Source organism: Schistocerca cancellata, unplaced genomic scaffold, assembly GCF_023864275.1.
Source record: "Schistocerca cancellata isolate TAMUIC-IGC-003103 unplaced genomic scaffold, iqSchCanc2.1 HiC_scaffold_1100, whole genome shotgun sequence".
In the NCBI taxonomy this organism is placed as follows: Eukaryota; Metazoa; Arthropoda; class Insecta; order Orthoptera; family Acrididae; genus Schistocerca; species Schistocerca cancellata.
This window is the reverse complement of record NW_026047099.1, coordinates 5987963-6001042: the sequence shown is the minus strand read 5'-3', so window position 1 is coordinate 6001042 and position 13080 is coordinate 5987963. Positions and strand designations below refer to the sequence as shown.

Here is a 13080-nt window from a genome sequence, read left to right as displayed (position 1 = left end):
AGGAAGCGCTTTCGTCAAATGCGGCCGAAAACTAACATTTTGTGTGTTGGGAGAAATGCCGAACGCGAATTCTGCCGTGCTCCTACATTAGATGAGCGCCAACGGCCATACCATGATGAATACACCGGTTCTCGTCCGATCACCGAAGTTAAGCATCATCGGGCCCGGCTAGTACTTGGATGGGTGACCGCCTGGGAAACCCGGGTGCTGTTGGCTCCCTTCCTTTTTTTTTTTTGTTATGTCGCCAGCCCAATTTTCAAACTAACTTTCTGTTGTGACAAAGATGCTTCCTTAAGCCTTTTAAACTACTGTAATGGTACGAAAATGCAGTAAATAACTCAGTATGAGGGAGAATGTGCTAACCAAGTTTGCCAAGAAGACTTTGAAAGCGACAAAACAGTACGAATCGGCAGGTGATTTCTGAAATACGTCACCGCCTATTGTTGTGTAGGAGTGTAGAGTTCCAAATTTGATTTGTAACCACGAATTTATTCCTTAGTCGTCTCGTCTCGTCTCGTCCCGCAGACGTTTGTCGTGCTTGCGCTGTCATATGGACCACGACCCGAGCGGCAGCGAGCGGCAGTCGAGCAAAGTCGGGACAAGTCGGGACGGGGACAGGGACAGGGATAGGAATGGTGCGAATGCACTGCAAACTACGCAGACACCTGGTGTGAGGCGAGGCGAGGCGAGGAAGCCCACATCGCTACCAGTGGCGCCCTCCAGCACGACACTGCCACACCCCGCACAGGCCCTCCGCTGAACACCAGGGACAAGATGCGTCCTCCGCTAGTGTCGAAGGCTGCACGCGCCCAGCGAATGACAGGGGGTGCAACGAGCAGCAGTGCGTCTCACACACGCGGCGGTGCGCCCGCCAATTCGGCCGTCGCTCTGCTGGGACGCCGGGCGCGCCTCCCCGCGCCGTCCTCGAGGAACTGGCGGTTGCGGAAGGAAGCGCTTTCGTCAAATGCGCTCGAAAACTAACATTTTGTGTGTTGGGAGAAAAGCCGAACGCGAATTCTGCCGTGCTCCTACATTAGATGAGCGCCAACGGCCATACCATGATGAATACACCGGTTCTCGTCCGATCACCGAAGTTAAGCATCATCGGGCCCGGCTAGTACTTGGATGGGTGACCGCCTGGGAAACCCGGGTGCTGTTGGCTCCCTTCCTTTTTTTTTTTTGTTATGTCGCCAGCCCAATTTTCAAACTAACTTTCTGTTGTGACAAAGATGCTTCCTTAAGCCTTTTAAACTACTGTAATGGTACGAAAATGCAGTAAATAACTCAGTATGAGGGAGAATGTGCTAACCAAGTTTGCCAAGAAGACTTTGAAAACGACAAAACAGTACGAATCGGCAGGTGATTTCTGAAATACGTCACCGCCTATTGTTGTGTAGGAGTGTAGAGTTCTAAATTTGATTTGTAACCACGAATTTATTCCTTAGTCGTCTCGTCTCGTCTCGTCTCGTCTCGTCCCGCAGACGTTTGTCGTGCTTGCGCTGTCATATGGACCACGACCCGAGCGGCAGTCGAGCAAAGTCGGGACAAGTCGGGACGGGGACAGGGACAGGGATAGGAATGGTGCGAATGCACTGCAAACTACGCAGACACCTGGTGTGAGGCGAGGCGAGGCGAGGAAGCCCACATCGCTACCAGTGGCGCCCTCCAGCACGACACTGCCACACCCCGCACAGGCCCTCCGCTGAACACCAGGGACAAGATGCGTCCTCCGCTAGTGTCGAAGGCTGCACGCGCAGAGCGAATGACAGGGGGTGCAACGAGCAGCAGTGCGTCTCACACACGCGGCGGTGCGCCCGCCAATTCGGCCGTCGCTCTGCTGGGACGCCGGGCGCGCCTCCCCGCGCCGTCCTCGAGGAACTGGCGGTTGCGGAAGGAAGCGCTTTCGTCAAATGCGGCCGAAAACTAACATTTTGTGTGTTGGGAGAAAAGCCGAACGCGAATTCTGCCGTGCTCCTACATTAGATGAGCGCCAACGGCCATACCATGATGAATACACCGGTTCTCGTCCGATCACCGTAGTTAAGCATCATCGGGCCCGGCTAGTACTTGGATGGGTGACCGCCTGGGAAACCCGGGTGCTGTAGGCTTCCTTCCTTTTTTTTTTGTTATGTCGCCAGCCCAATTTTCAAACTAACTTTCTGTTGTGACAAAGATGCTTCCTTAAGCCTTTTAAACTACTGTAATGGTACGAAAATGCAGTAAGTAACTCAGTTTGAGGGAGAATGTGCTAACCAAGTTTGCCAAGAAGACTTTGAAAGCGACAAAACAGTACGAATCGGCAGGTGATTTCTGAAATACGTCACCGCCTATTGTTGTGTAGGAGTGTAGAGTTCCAAATTTGATTTGTAACCACGAATTTATTCCTTAGTCGTCTCGTCTCGTCTCGTCTCGTCTCGTCCCGCAGACGTTTGTCGTGCTTGCGCTGTCATATGGACCACGACCCGAGCGGCAGCGAGCGGCAGTCGAGCAAAGTCGGGACAAGTCGGGACGGGGACAGGGACAGGGATAGGAATGGTGCGAATGCACTGCAAACTACGCAGACACCTGGTGTGAGGCGAGGCGAGGCGAGGCGAGGAAGCCCACATCGCTACCAGTGGCGCCCTCCAGCACGACACTGCCACACCCCGCACAGGCCCTCCGCTGAACACCAGGGACAAGATGCGTCCTCCGCTAGTGTCGAAGGCTGCACGCGCCCAGCGAATGACAGGGGGTGCAACGAGCAGCAGTGCGTCTCACACACGCGGCGGTGCGCCCGCCAATTCGGCCGTCGCTCTGCTGGGACGCCGGGCGCGCCTCCCCGCGCCGTCCTCGAGGAACTGGCGGTTGCGGAAGGAAGCGCTTTCGTCAAATGCGGCCGAAAACTAACATTTTGTGTGTTGGGAGAAAAGCCGAACGCGAATTCTGCCGTGCTCCTACATTAGATGAGCGCCAACGGCCATACCATGATGAATACACCGGTTCTCGTCCGATCACCGAAGTTAAGCATCATCGGGCCCGGCTAGTACTTGGATGGGTGACCGCCTGGGAAACCCGGGTGCTGTTGGCTTCCTTCCTTTTTTTTTTTTGTTATGTCGCCAGCCCAATTTTCAAACTAACTTTCTGTTGTGACAAAGATGCTTCCTTAAGCCTTTTAAACTACTGTAATGGTACGAAAATCCAGTAAATAACTCAGTATGAGGGAGAATGTGCTAACCAAGTTTGCCAAGAAGACTTTGAAAACGACAAAACAGTACGAATCGGCAGGTGATTTCTGAAATACGTCACCGCCTATTGTTGTGTAGGAGTGTAGAGTTCTAAATTTGATTTGTAACCACGAATTTATCCCTTAGTCGTCTCGTCTCGTCTCGTCTCGTCTCGTCCCGCAGACGTTTGTCGTGCTTGCGCTGTCATATGGACCACGACCCGAGCGGCAGCGAGCGGCAGTCGAGCAAAGTCGGGACAAGTCGGGACGGGGACAGGGACAGGGATAGGAATGGTGCGAATGCACTGCAAACTACGCAGACACCTGGTGTGAGGCGAGGCGAGGCGAGGAAGCCCACATCGCTACCAGTGGCGCCCTCCAGCACGACACTGCCACACCCCGCACAGGCCCTCCGCTGAACACCAGGGACAAGATGCGTCCTCCGCTAGTGTCGAAGGCTGCACGCGCCCAGCGAATGACAGGGGGTGCAACGAGCAGCAGTGCGTCTCACACACGCGGCGGTGCGCCCGCCAATTCGGCCGTCGCTCTGCTGGGACGCCGGGCGCGCCTCCCCGCGCCGTCCTCGAGGAACTGGCGGTTGCGGAAGGAAGCGCTTTCGTCAAATGCGCTCGAAAACTAACATTTTGTGTGTTGGGAGAAAAGCCGAACGCGAATTCTGCCGTGCTCCTACATTAGATGAGCGCCAACGGCCATACCATGATGAATACACCGGTTCTCGTCCGATCACCGAAGTTAAGCATCATCGGGCCCGGCTAGTACTTGGATGGGTGACCGCCTGGGAAACCCGGGTGCTGTTGGCTCCCTTCCTTTTTTTTTTTTGTTATGTCGCCAGCCCAATTTTCAAACTAACTTTCTGTTGTGACAAAGATGCTTCCTTAAGCCTTTTAAACTACTGTAATGGTACGAAAATGCAGTAAATAACTCAGTATGAGGGAGAATGTGCTAACCAAGTTTGCCAAGAAGACTTTGAAAACGACAAAACAGTACGAATCGGCAGGTGATTTCTGAAATACGTCACCGCCTATTGTTGTGTAGGAGTGTAGAGTTCTAAATTTGATTTGTAACCACGAATTTATTCCTTAGTCGTCTCGTCTCGTCTCGTCTCGTCTCGTCCCGCAGACGTTTGTCGTGCTTGCGCTGTCATATGGACCACGACCCGAGCGGCAGTCGAGCAAAGTCGGGACAAGTCGGGACGGGGACAGGGACAGGGATAGGAATGGTGCGAATGCACTGCAAACTACGCAGACACCTGGTGTGAGGCGAGGCGAGGCGAGGAAGCCCACATCGCTACCAGTGGCGCCCTCCAGCACGACACTGCCACACCCCGCACAGGCCCTCCGCTGAACACCAGGGACAAGATGCGTCCTCCGCTAGTGTCGAAGGCTGCACGCGCAGAGCGAATGACAGGGGGTGCAACGAGCAGCAGTGCGTCTCACACACGCGGCGGTGCGCCCGCCAATTCGGCCGTCGCTCTGCTGGGACGCCGGGCGCGCCTCCCCGCGCCGTCCTCGAGGAACTGGCGGTTGCGGAAGGAAGCGCTTTCGTCAAATGCGGCCGAAAACTAACATTTTGTGTGTTGGGAGAAAAGCCGAACGCGAATTCTGCCGTGCTCCTACATTAGATGAGCGCCAACGGCCATACCATGATGAATACACCGGTTCTCGTCCGATCACCGTAGTTAAGCATCATCGGGCCCGGCTAGTACTTGGATGGGTGACCGCCTGGGAAACCCGGGTGCTGTAGGCTTCCTTCCTTTTTTTTTTGTTATGTCGCCAGCCCAATTTTCAAACTAACTTTCTGTTGTGACAAAGATGCTTCCTTAAGCCTTTTAAACTACTGTAATGGTACGAAAATGCAGTAAGTAACTCAGTTTGAGGGAGAATGTGCTAACCAAGTTTGCCAAGAAGACTTTGAAAGCGACAAAACAGTACGAATCGGCAGGTGATTTCTGAAATACGTCACCGCCTATTGTTGTGTAGGAGTGTAGAGTTCCAAATTTGATTTGTAACCACGAATTTATTCCTTAGTCGTCTCGTCTCGTCTCGTCTCGTCTCGTCCCGCAGACGTTTGTCGTGCTTGCGCTGTCATATGGACCACGACCCGAGCGGCAGCGAGCGGCAGTCGAGCAAAGTCGGGACAAGTCGGGACGGGGACAGGGACAGGGATAGGAATGGTGCGAATGCACTGCAAACTACGCAGACACCTGGTGTGAGGCGAGGCGAGGCGAGGCGAGGAAGCCCACATCGCTACCAGTGGCGCCCTCCAGCACGACACTGCCACACCCCGCACAGGCCCTCCGCTGAACACCAGGGACAAGATGCGTCCTCCGCTAGTGTCGAAGGCTGCACGCGCCCAGCGAATGACAGGGGGTGCAACGAGCAGCAGTGCGTCTCACACACGCGGCGGTGCGCCCGCCAATTCGGCCGTCGCTCTGCTGGGACGCCGGGCGCGCCTCCCCGCGCCGTCCTCGAGGAACTGGCGGTTGCGGAAGGAAGCGCTTTCGTCAAATGCGGCCGAAAACTAACATTTTGTGTGTTGGGAGAAAAGCCGAACGCGAATTCTGCCGTGCTCCTACATTAGATGAGCGCCAACGGCCATACCATGATGAATACACCGGTTCTCGTCCGATCACCGAAGTTAAGCATCATCGGGCCCGGCTAGTACTTGGATGGGTGACCGCCTGGGAAACCCGGGTGCTGTTGGCTTCCTTCCTTTTTTTTTTTTGTTATGTCGCCAGCCCAATTTTCAAACTAACTTTCTGTTGTGACAAAGATGCTTCCTTAAGCCTTTTAAACTACTGTAATGGTACGAAAATCCAGTAAATAACTCAGTATGAGGGAGAATGTGCTAACCAAGTTTGCCAAGAAGACTTTGAAAACGACAAAACAGTACGAATCGGCAGGTGATTTCTGAAATACGTCACCGCCTATTGTTGTGTAGGAGTGTAGAGTTCTAAATTTGATTTGTAACCACGAATTTATTCCTTAGTCGTCTCGTCTCGTCTCGTCTCGTCTCGTCCCGCAGACGTTTGTCGTGCTTGCGCTGTCATATGGACCACGACCCGAGCGGCAGCGAGCGGCAGTCGAGCAAAGTCGGGACAAGTCGGGACGGGGACAGGGACAGGGATAGGAATGGTGCGAATGCACTGCAAACTACGCAGACACCTGGTGTGAGGCGAGGCGAGGCGAGGAAGCCCACATCGCTACCAGTGGCGCCCTCCAGCACGACACTGCCACACCCCGCACAGGCCCTCCGCTGAACACCAGGGACAAGATGCGTCCTCCGCTAGTGTCGAAGGCTGCACGCGCCCAGCGAATGACAGGGGGTGCAACGAGCAGCAGTGCGTCTCACACACGCGGCGGTGCGCCCGCCAATTCGGCCGTCGCTCTGCTGGGACGCCGGGCGCGCCTCCTCGCGCCGTCCTCGAGGAACTGGCGGTTGCGGAAGGAAGCGCTTTCGTCAAATGCGGCCGAAAACTAACATTTTGTGTGTTGGGAGAAAAGCCGAACGCGAATTCTGCCGTGCTCCTACATTAGATGAGCGCCAACGGCCATACCATGATGAATACACCGGTTCTCGTCCGATCACCGAAGTTAAGCATCATCGGGCCCGGCTAGTACTTGGATGGGTGACCGCCTGGGAAACCCGGGTGCTGTTGGCTCCCTTCCTTTTTTTTTTTTGTTATGTCGCCAGCCCAATTTTCAAACTAACTTTCTGTTGTGACAAAGATGCTTCCTTAAGCCTTTTAAACTACTGTAATGGTACGAAAATGCAGTAAATAACTCAGTATGAGGGAGAATGTGCTAACCAAGTTTGCCAAGAAGACTTTGAAAACGACAAAACAGTACGAATCGGCAGGTGATTTCTGAAATACGTCACCGCCTATTGTTGTGTAGGAGTGTAGAGTTCTAAATTTGATTTGTAACCACGAATTTATTCCTTAGTCGTCTCGTCTCGTCTCGTCTCGTCTCGTCCCGCAGACGTTTGTCGTGCTTGCGCTGTCATATGGACCACGACCCGAGCGGCAGCGAGCGGCAGTCGAGCAAAGTCGGGACAAGTCGGGACGGGGACAGGGACAGGGATAGGAATGGTGCGAATGCACTGCAAACTACGCAGACACCTGGTGTGAGGCGAGGCGAGGCGAGGCGAGGAAGCCCACATCGCTACCAGTGGCGCCCTCCAGCACGACACTGCCACACCCCGCACAGGCCCTCCGCTGAACACCAGGGACAAGATGCGTCCTCCGCTAGTGTCGAAGGCTGCACGCGCCCAGCGAATGACAGGGGGTGCAACGAGCAGCAGTGCGTCTCACACACGCGGCGGTGCGCCCGCCAATTCGGCCGTCGCTCTGCTGGGACGCCGGGCGCGCCTCCCCGCGCCGTCCTCGAGGAACTGGCGGTTGCGGAAGGAAGCGCTTTCGTCAAATGCGGCCGAAAACTAACATTTTGTGTGTTGGGAGAAAAGCCGAACGCGAATTCTGCCGTGCTCCTACATTAGATGAGCGCCAACGGCCATACCATGATGAATACACCGGTTCTCGTCCGATCACCGAAGTTAAGCATCATCGGGCCCGGCTAGTACTTGGATGGGTGACCGCCTGGGAAACCCGGGTGCTGTTGGCTTCCTTCCTTTTTTTTTTTTTGTTATGTCGCCAGCCCAATTTTCAAACTAACTTTCTGTTGTGACAAAGATGCTTCCTTAAGCCTTTTAAACTACTGTAATGGTACGAAAATCCAGTAAATAACTCAGTATGAGGGAGAATGTGCTAACCAAGTTTGCCAAGAAGACTTTGAAAACGACAAAACAGTACGAATCGGCAGGTGATTTCTGAAATACGTCACCGCCTATTGTTGTGTAGGAGTGTAGAGTTCTAAATTTGATTTGTAACCACGAATTTATTCCTTAGTCGTCTCGTCTCGTCTCGTCTCGTCTCGTCCCGCAGACGTTTGTCGTGCTTGCGCTGTCATATGGACCACGACCCGAGCGGCAGCGAGCGGCAGTCGAGCAAAGTCGGGACAAGTCGGGACGGGGACAGGGACAGGGATAGGAATGGTGCGAATGCACTGCAAACTACGCAGACACCTGGTGTGAGGCGAGGCGAGGCGAGGAAGCCCACATCGCTACCAGTGGCGCCCTCCAGCACGACACTGCCACACCCCGCACAGGCCCTCCGCTGAACACCAGGGACAAGATGCGTCCTCCGCTAGTGTCGAAGGCTGCACGCGCCCAGCGAATGACAGGGGGTGCAACGAGCAGCAGTGCGTCTCACACACGCGGCGGTGCGCCCGCCAATTCGGCCGTCGCTCTGCTGGGACGCCGGGCGCGCCTCCTCGCGCCGTCCTCGAGGAACTGGCGGTTGCGGAAGGAAGCGCTTTCGTCAAATGCGGCCGAAAACTAACATTTTGTGTGTTGGGAGAAAAGCCGAACGCGAATTCTGCCGTGCTCCTACATTAGATGAGCGCCAACGGCCATACCATGATGAATACACCGGTTCTCGTCCGATCACCGAAGTTAAGCATCATCGGGCCCGGCTAGTACTTGGATGGGTGACCGCCTGGGAAACCCGGGTGCTGTTGGCTCCCTTCCTTTTTTTTTTTTGTTATGTCGCCAGCCCAATTTTCAAACTAACTTTCTGTTGTGACAAAGATGCTTCCTTAAGCCTTTTAAACTACTGTAATGGTACGAAAATGCAGTAAATAACTCAGTATGAGGGAGAATGTGCTAACCAAGTTTGCCAAGAAGACTTTGAAAACGACAAAACAGTACGAATCGGCAGGTGATTTCTGAAATACGTCACCGCCTATTGTTGTGTAGGAGTGTAGAGTTCTAAATTTGATTTGTAACCACGAATTTATTCCTTAGTCGTCTCGTCTCGTCTCGTCTCGTCTCGTCCCGCAGACGTTTGTCGTGCTTGCGCTGTCATATGGACCACGACCCGAGCGGCAGCGAGCGGCAGTCGAGCAAAGTCGGGACAAGTCGGGACGGGGACAGGGACAGGGATAGGAATGGTGCGAATGCACTGCAAACTACGCAGACACCTGGTGTGAGGCGAGGCGAGGCGAGGAAGCCCACATCGCTACCAGTGGCGCCCTCCAGCACGACACTGCCACACCCCGCACAGGCCCTCCGCTGAACACCAGGGACAAGATGCGTCCTCCGCTAGTGTCGAAGGCTGCACGCGCCCAGCGAATGACAGGGGGTGCAACGAGCAGCAGTGCGTCTCACACACGCGGCGGTGCGCCCGCCAATTCGGCCGTCGCTCTGCTGGGACGCCGGGCGCGCCTCCTCGCGCCGTCCTCGAGGAACTGGCGGTTGCGGAAGGAAGCGCTTTCGTCAAATGCGGCCGAAAACTAACATTTTGTGTGTTGGGAGAAAAGCCGAACGCGAATTCTGCCGTGCTCCTACATTAGATGAGCGCCAACGGCCATACCATGATGAATACACCGGTTCTCGTCCGATCACCGAAGTTAAGCATCATCGGGCCCGGCTAGTACTTGGATGGGTGACCGCCTGGGAAACCCGGGTGCTGTTGGCTCCCTTCCTTTTTTTTTTTTGTTATGTCGCCAGCCCAATTTTCAAACTAACTTTCTGTTGTGACAAAGATGCTTCCTTAAGCCTTTTAAACTACTGTAATGGTACGAAAATGCAGTAAATAACTCAGTATGAGGGAGAATGTGCTAACCAAGTTTGCCAAGAAGACTTTGAAAACGACAAAACAGTACGAATCGGCAGGTGATTTCTGAAATACGTCACCGCCTATTGTTGTGTAGGAGTGTAGAGTTCTAAATTTGATTTGTAACCACGAATTTATTCCTTAGTCGTCTCGTCTCGTCTCGTCTCGTCTCGTCCCGCAGACGTTTGTCGTGCTTGCGCTGTCATATGGACCACGACCCGAGCGGCAGCGAGCGGCAGTCGAGCAAAGTCGGGACAAGTCGGGACGGGGACAGGGACAGGGATAGGAATGGTGCGAATGCACTGCAAACTACGCAGACACCTGGTGTGAGGCGAGGCGAGGCGAGGAAGCCCACATCGCTACCAATGGCGCCCTCCAGCACGACACTGCCACACCCCGCACAGGCCCTCCGCTGAACACCAGGGACAAGATGCGTCCTCCGCTAGTGTCGAAGGCTGCACGCGCAGAGCGAATGACAGGGGGTGCAACGAGCAGCAGTGCGTCTCACACACGCGGCGGTGCGCCCGCCAATTCGGCCGTCGCTCTGCTGGGACGCCGGGCGCGCCTCCCCGCGCCGTCCTCGAGGAACTGGCGGTTGCGGAAGGAAGCGCTTTCGTCAAATGCGGCCGAAAACTAACATTTTGTGTGTTGGGAGAAAAGCCGAACGCGAATTCTGCCGTGCTCCTACATTAGATGAGCGCCAACGGCCATACCATGATGAATACACCGGTTCTCGTCCGATCACCGTAGTTAAGCATCATCGGGCCCGGCTAGTACTTGGATGGGTGACCGCCTGGGAAACCCGGGTGCTGTAGGCTTCCTTCCTTTTTTTTTTGTTATGTCGCCAGCCCAATTTTCAAACTAACTTTCTGTTGTGACAAAGATGCTTCCTTAAGCCTTTTAAACTACTGTAATGGTACGAAAATGCAGTAAGTAACTCAGTTTGAGGGAGAATGTGCTAACCAAGTTTGCCAAGAAGACTTTGAAAGCGACAAAACAGTACGAATCGGCAGGTGATTTCTGAAATACGTCACCGCCTATTGTTGTGTAGGAGTGTAGAGTTCCAAATTTGATTTGTAACCACGAATTTATTCCTTAGTCGTCTCGTCTCGTCTCGTCCCGCAGACGTTTGTCGTGCTTGCGCTGTCATATGGACCACGACCCGAGCGGCAGCGAGCGGCAGTCGAGCAAAGTCGGGACAAGTCGGGACGGGGACAGGGACAGGGATAGGAATGGTGCGAATGCACTGCAAACTACGCAGACACCTGGTGTGAGGCGAGGCGAGGCGAGGAAGCCCACATCGCTACCAGTGGCGCCCTCCAGCACGACACTGCCACACCCCGCACAGGCCCTCCGCTGAACACCAGGGACAAGATGCGTCCTCCGCTAGTGTCGAAGGCTGCACGCGCCCAGCGAATGACAGGGGGTGCAACGAGCAGCAGTGCGTCTCACACACGCGGCGGTGCGCCCGCCAATTCGGCCGTCGCTCTGCTGGGACGCCGGGCGCGCCTCCCCGCGCCGTCCTCGAGGAACTGGCGGTTGCGGAAGGAAGCGCTTTCGTCAAATGCGGCCGAAAACTAACATTTTGTGTGTTGGGAGAAAAGCCGAACGCGAATTCTGCCGTGCTCCTACATTAGATGAGCGCCAACGGCCATACCATGATGAATACACCGGTTCTCGTCCGATCACCGAAGTTAAGCATCATCGGGCCCGGCTAGTACTTGGATGGGTGACCGCCTGGGAAACCCGGGTGCTGTTGGCTTCCTTCCTTTTTTTTTTTTGTTATGTCGCCAGCCCAATTTTCAAACTAACTTTCTGTTGTGACAAAGATGCTTCCTTAAGCCTTTTAAACTACTGTAATGGTACGAAAATGCAGTAAATAACTCAGTATGAGGGAGAATGTGCTAACCAAGTTTGCCAAGAAGACTTTGAAAACGACAAAACAGTACGAATCGGCAGGTGATTTCTGAAATACGTCACCGCCTATTGTTGTGTAGGAGTGTAGAGTTCCAAATTTGATTTGTAACCACGAATTTATTCCTTAGTCGTCTCGTCTCGTCTCGTCTCGTCTCGTCCCGCAGACGTTTGTCGTGCTTGCGCTGTCATATGGACTACGACCCGAGCGGCAGCGAGCGGCAGTCGAGCAAAGTCGGGACAAGTCGGGACGGGGACAGGGACAGGGATAGGAATGGTGCGAATGCACTGCAAACTACGCAGACACCTGGTGTGAGGCGAGGCGAGGCGAGGAAGCCCACATCGCTACCAGTGGCGCCCTCCAGCACGACACTGCCACACCCCGCACAGGCCCTCCGCTGAACACCAGGGACAAGATGCGTCCTCCGCTAGTGTCGAAGGCTGCACGCGGAGAGCGAATGACAGGGGGTGCAACGAGCAGCAGTGCGTCTCACACACGCGGCGGTGCGCCCGCCAATTCGGCCGTCGCTCTGCTGGGAGGCCGGGCGCGCCTCCCCGCGCCGTCCTCGAGGAACTGGCGGTTGCGGAAGGAAGCGATTTCGTCAAATGCGGCCGAAAACTAACATTTTGTGTGTGTGAGAAAAGCCGAACGCGAATTCTGCCGTGCTCCTACATTAGATGAGCGCCAACGGCCATACCATGATGAATACACCGGTTCTCGTCCGATCACCGAAGTTAAGCATCATCGGGCCCGGCTAGTACTTGGCTGGCTGCCCGCCTGGCAACACCTCGGTGCCGAGCGAGCAGTGTTTTCCTTGTGCGACTTGGCCGGCGGCGCCTCGCGTGTCGTCTGCTTACTTTGCCACGTGGCTTTCTTTCTACTGAACTGTAAGTAATGGATATTCTTTACGATGATAGTGAAGAGCGACAGAACAATGTTCAGTGTGAATTCGAACGTTCCGTCGAGAAACCCTCGGCTTTTGAGATCCATCGTTGGTTAATTGAGGATTTGTTGTTGTCTACTAATGACGTACTCGGTATTCAGTTCGATACGTTCTTAAATTCTGTGTTCTTAAAACTCAAATCTTCCGATCTGTGTGATGCTGTAGTTTCTGTTAATGACGGTGTTCGCAAATTTCGACACCTTAACGGAAATATTAGTAATGTCACTGTGTCTCACGCTGGTTTTGGTCTTCGACATATACGGATATTTAACCTTCCGTTTGAAATACGTAATGACACTATTTCTCGTCACTTGCGGCCATATGGC

At 54.3% G+C, this 13080-nt stretch overlaps 13 non-coding genes and 1 pseudogene across 13 annotated transcripts; all 14 read left to right on the top strand.

Annotated features, from left to right (window-relative positions):
* The first annotated feature begins 97 nt into the window (after positions 1-97).
* LOC126155678 (5S ribosomal RNA) lies at positions 98-216 on the top strand. The gene has a single exon (XR_007533124.1). It is a non-coding gene; the product is annotated as a 5S ribosomal RNA (ribosomal RNA).
* An 827-nt stretch (positions 217-1043) lies between these two features.
* Positions 1044-1162, top strand: LOC126155677 (5S ribosomal RNA). The gene has a single exon (XR_007533123.1). It is a non-coding gene; the product is annotated as a 5S ribosomal RNA (ribosomal RNA).
* Positions 1163-1989: 827 nt separating this feature from the next.
* On the top strand, positions 1990-2108 carry LOC126154727 (5S ribosomal RNA). Its single transcript, XR_007532266.1, has one exon. It is a non-coding gene; the product is annotated as a 5S ribosomal RNA (ribosomal RNA).
* An 840-nt stretch (positions 2109-2948) lies between these two features.
* LOC126155676 (5S ribosomal RNA) lies at positions 2949-3067 on the top strand. Its single transcript, XR_007533122.1, has one exon. It is a non-coding gene; the product is annotated as a 5S ribosomal RNA (ribosomal RNA).
* Positions 3068-3904: 837 nt separating this feature from the next.
* Positions 3905-4023, top strand: LOC126155675 (5S ribosomal RNA). The gene has a single exon (XR_007533121.1). It is a non-coding gene; the product is annotated as a 5S ribosomal RNA (ribosomal RNA).
* Positions 4024-4850: 827 nt separating this feature from the next.
* On the top strand, positions 4851-4969 carry LOC126154726 (5S ribosomal RNA). Its single transcript, XR_007532265.1, has one exon. It is a non-coding gene; the product is annotated as a 5S ribosomal RNA (ribosomal RNA).
* An 840-nt stretch (positions 4970-5809) lies between these two features.
* LOC126155673 (5S ribosomal RNA) lies at positions 5810-5928 on the top strand. The gene has a single exon (XR_007533120.1). It is a non-coding gene; the product is annotated as a 5S ribosomal RNA (ribosomal RNA).
* Positions 5929-6765: 837 nt separating this feature from the next.
* LOC126155672 (5S ribosomal RNA) lies at positions 6766-6884 on the top strand. The gene has a single exon (XR_007533119.1). It is a non-coding gene; the product is annotated as a 5S ribosomal RNA (ribosomal RNA).
* An 842-nt stretch (positions 6885-7726) lies between these two features.
* On the top strand, positions 7727-7845 carry LOC126155671 (5S ribosomal RNA). Its single transcript, XR_007533118.1, has one exon. It is a non-coding gene; the product is annotated as a 5S ribosomal RNA (ribosomal RNA).
* An 838-nt stretch (positions 7846-8683) lies between these two features.
* LOC126155670 (5S ribosomal RNA) lies at positions 8684-8802 on the top strand. The gene has a single exon (XR_007533117.1). It is a non-coding gene; the product is annotated as a 5S ribosomal RNA (ribosomal RNA).
* Positions 8803-9639: 837 nt separating this feature from the next.
* Positions 9640-9758, top strand: LOC126155669 (5S ribosomal RNA). Its single transcript, XR_007533116.1, has one exon. It is a non-coding gene; the product is annotated as a 5S ribosomal RNA (ribosomal RNA).
* An 837-nt stretch (positions 9759-10595) lies between these two features.
* Positions 10596-10714, top strand: LOC126154724 (5S ribosomal RNA). Its single transcript, XR_007532264.1, has one exon. It is a non-coding gene; the product is annotated as a 5S ribosomal RNA (ribosomal RNA).
* An 825-nt stretch (positions 10715-11539) lies between these two features.
* On the top strand, positions 11540-11658 carry LOC126155667 (5S ribosomal RNA). The gene has a single exon (XR_007533114.1). It is a non-coding gene; the product is annotated as a 5S ribosomal RNA (ribosomal RNA).
* An 836-nt stretch (positions 11659-12494) lies between these two features.
* LOC126155421 (5S ribosomal RNA) lies at positions 12495-12612 on the top strand (annotated as a pseudogene).
* The last annotated feature ends 468 nt before the right edge of the window (positions 12613-13080 follow it).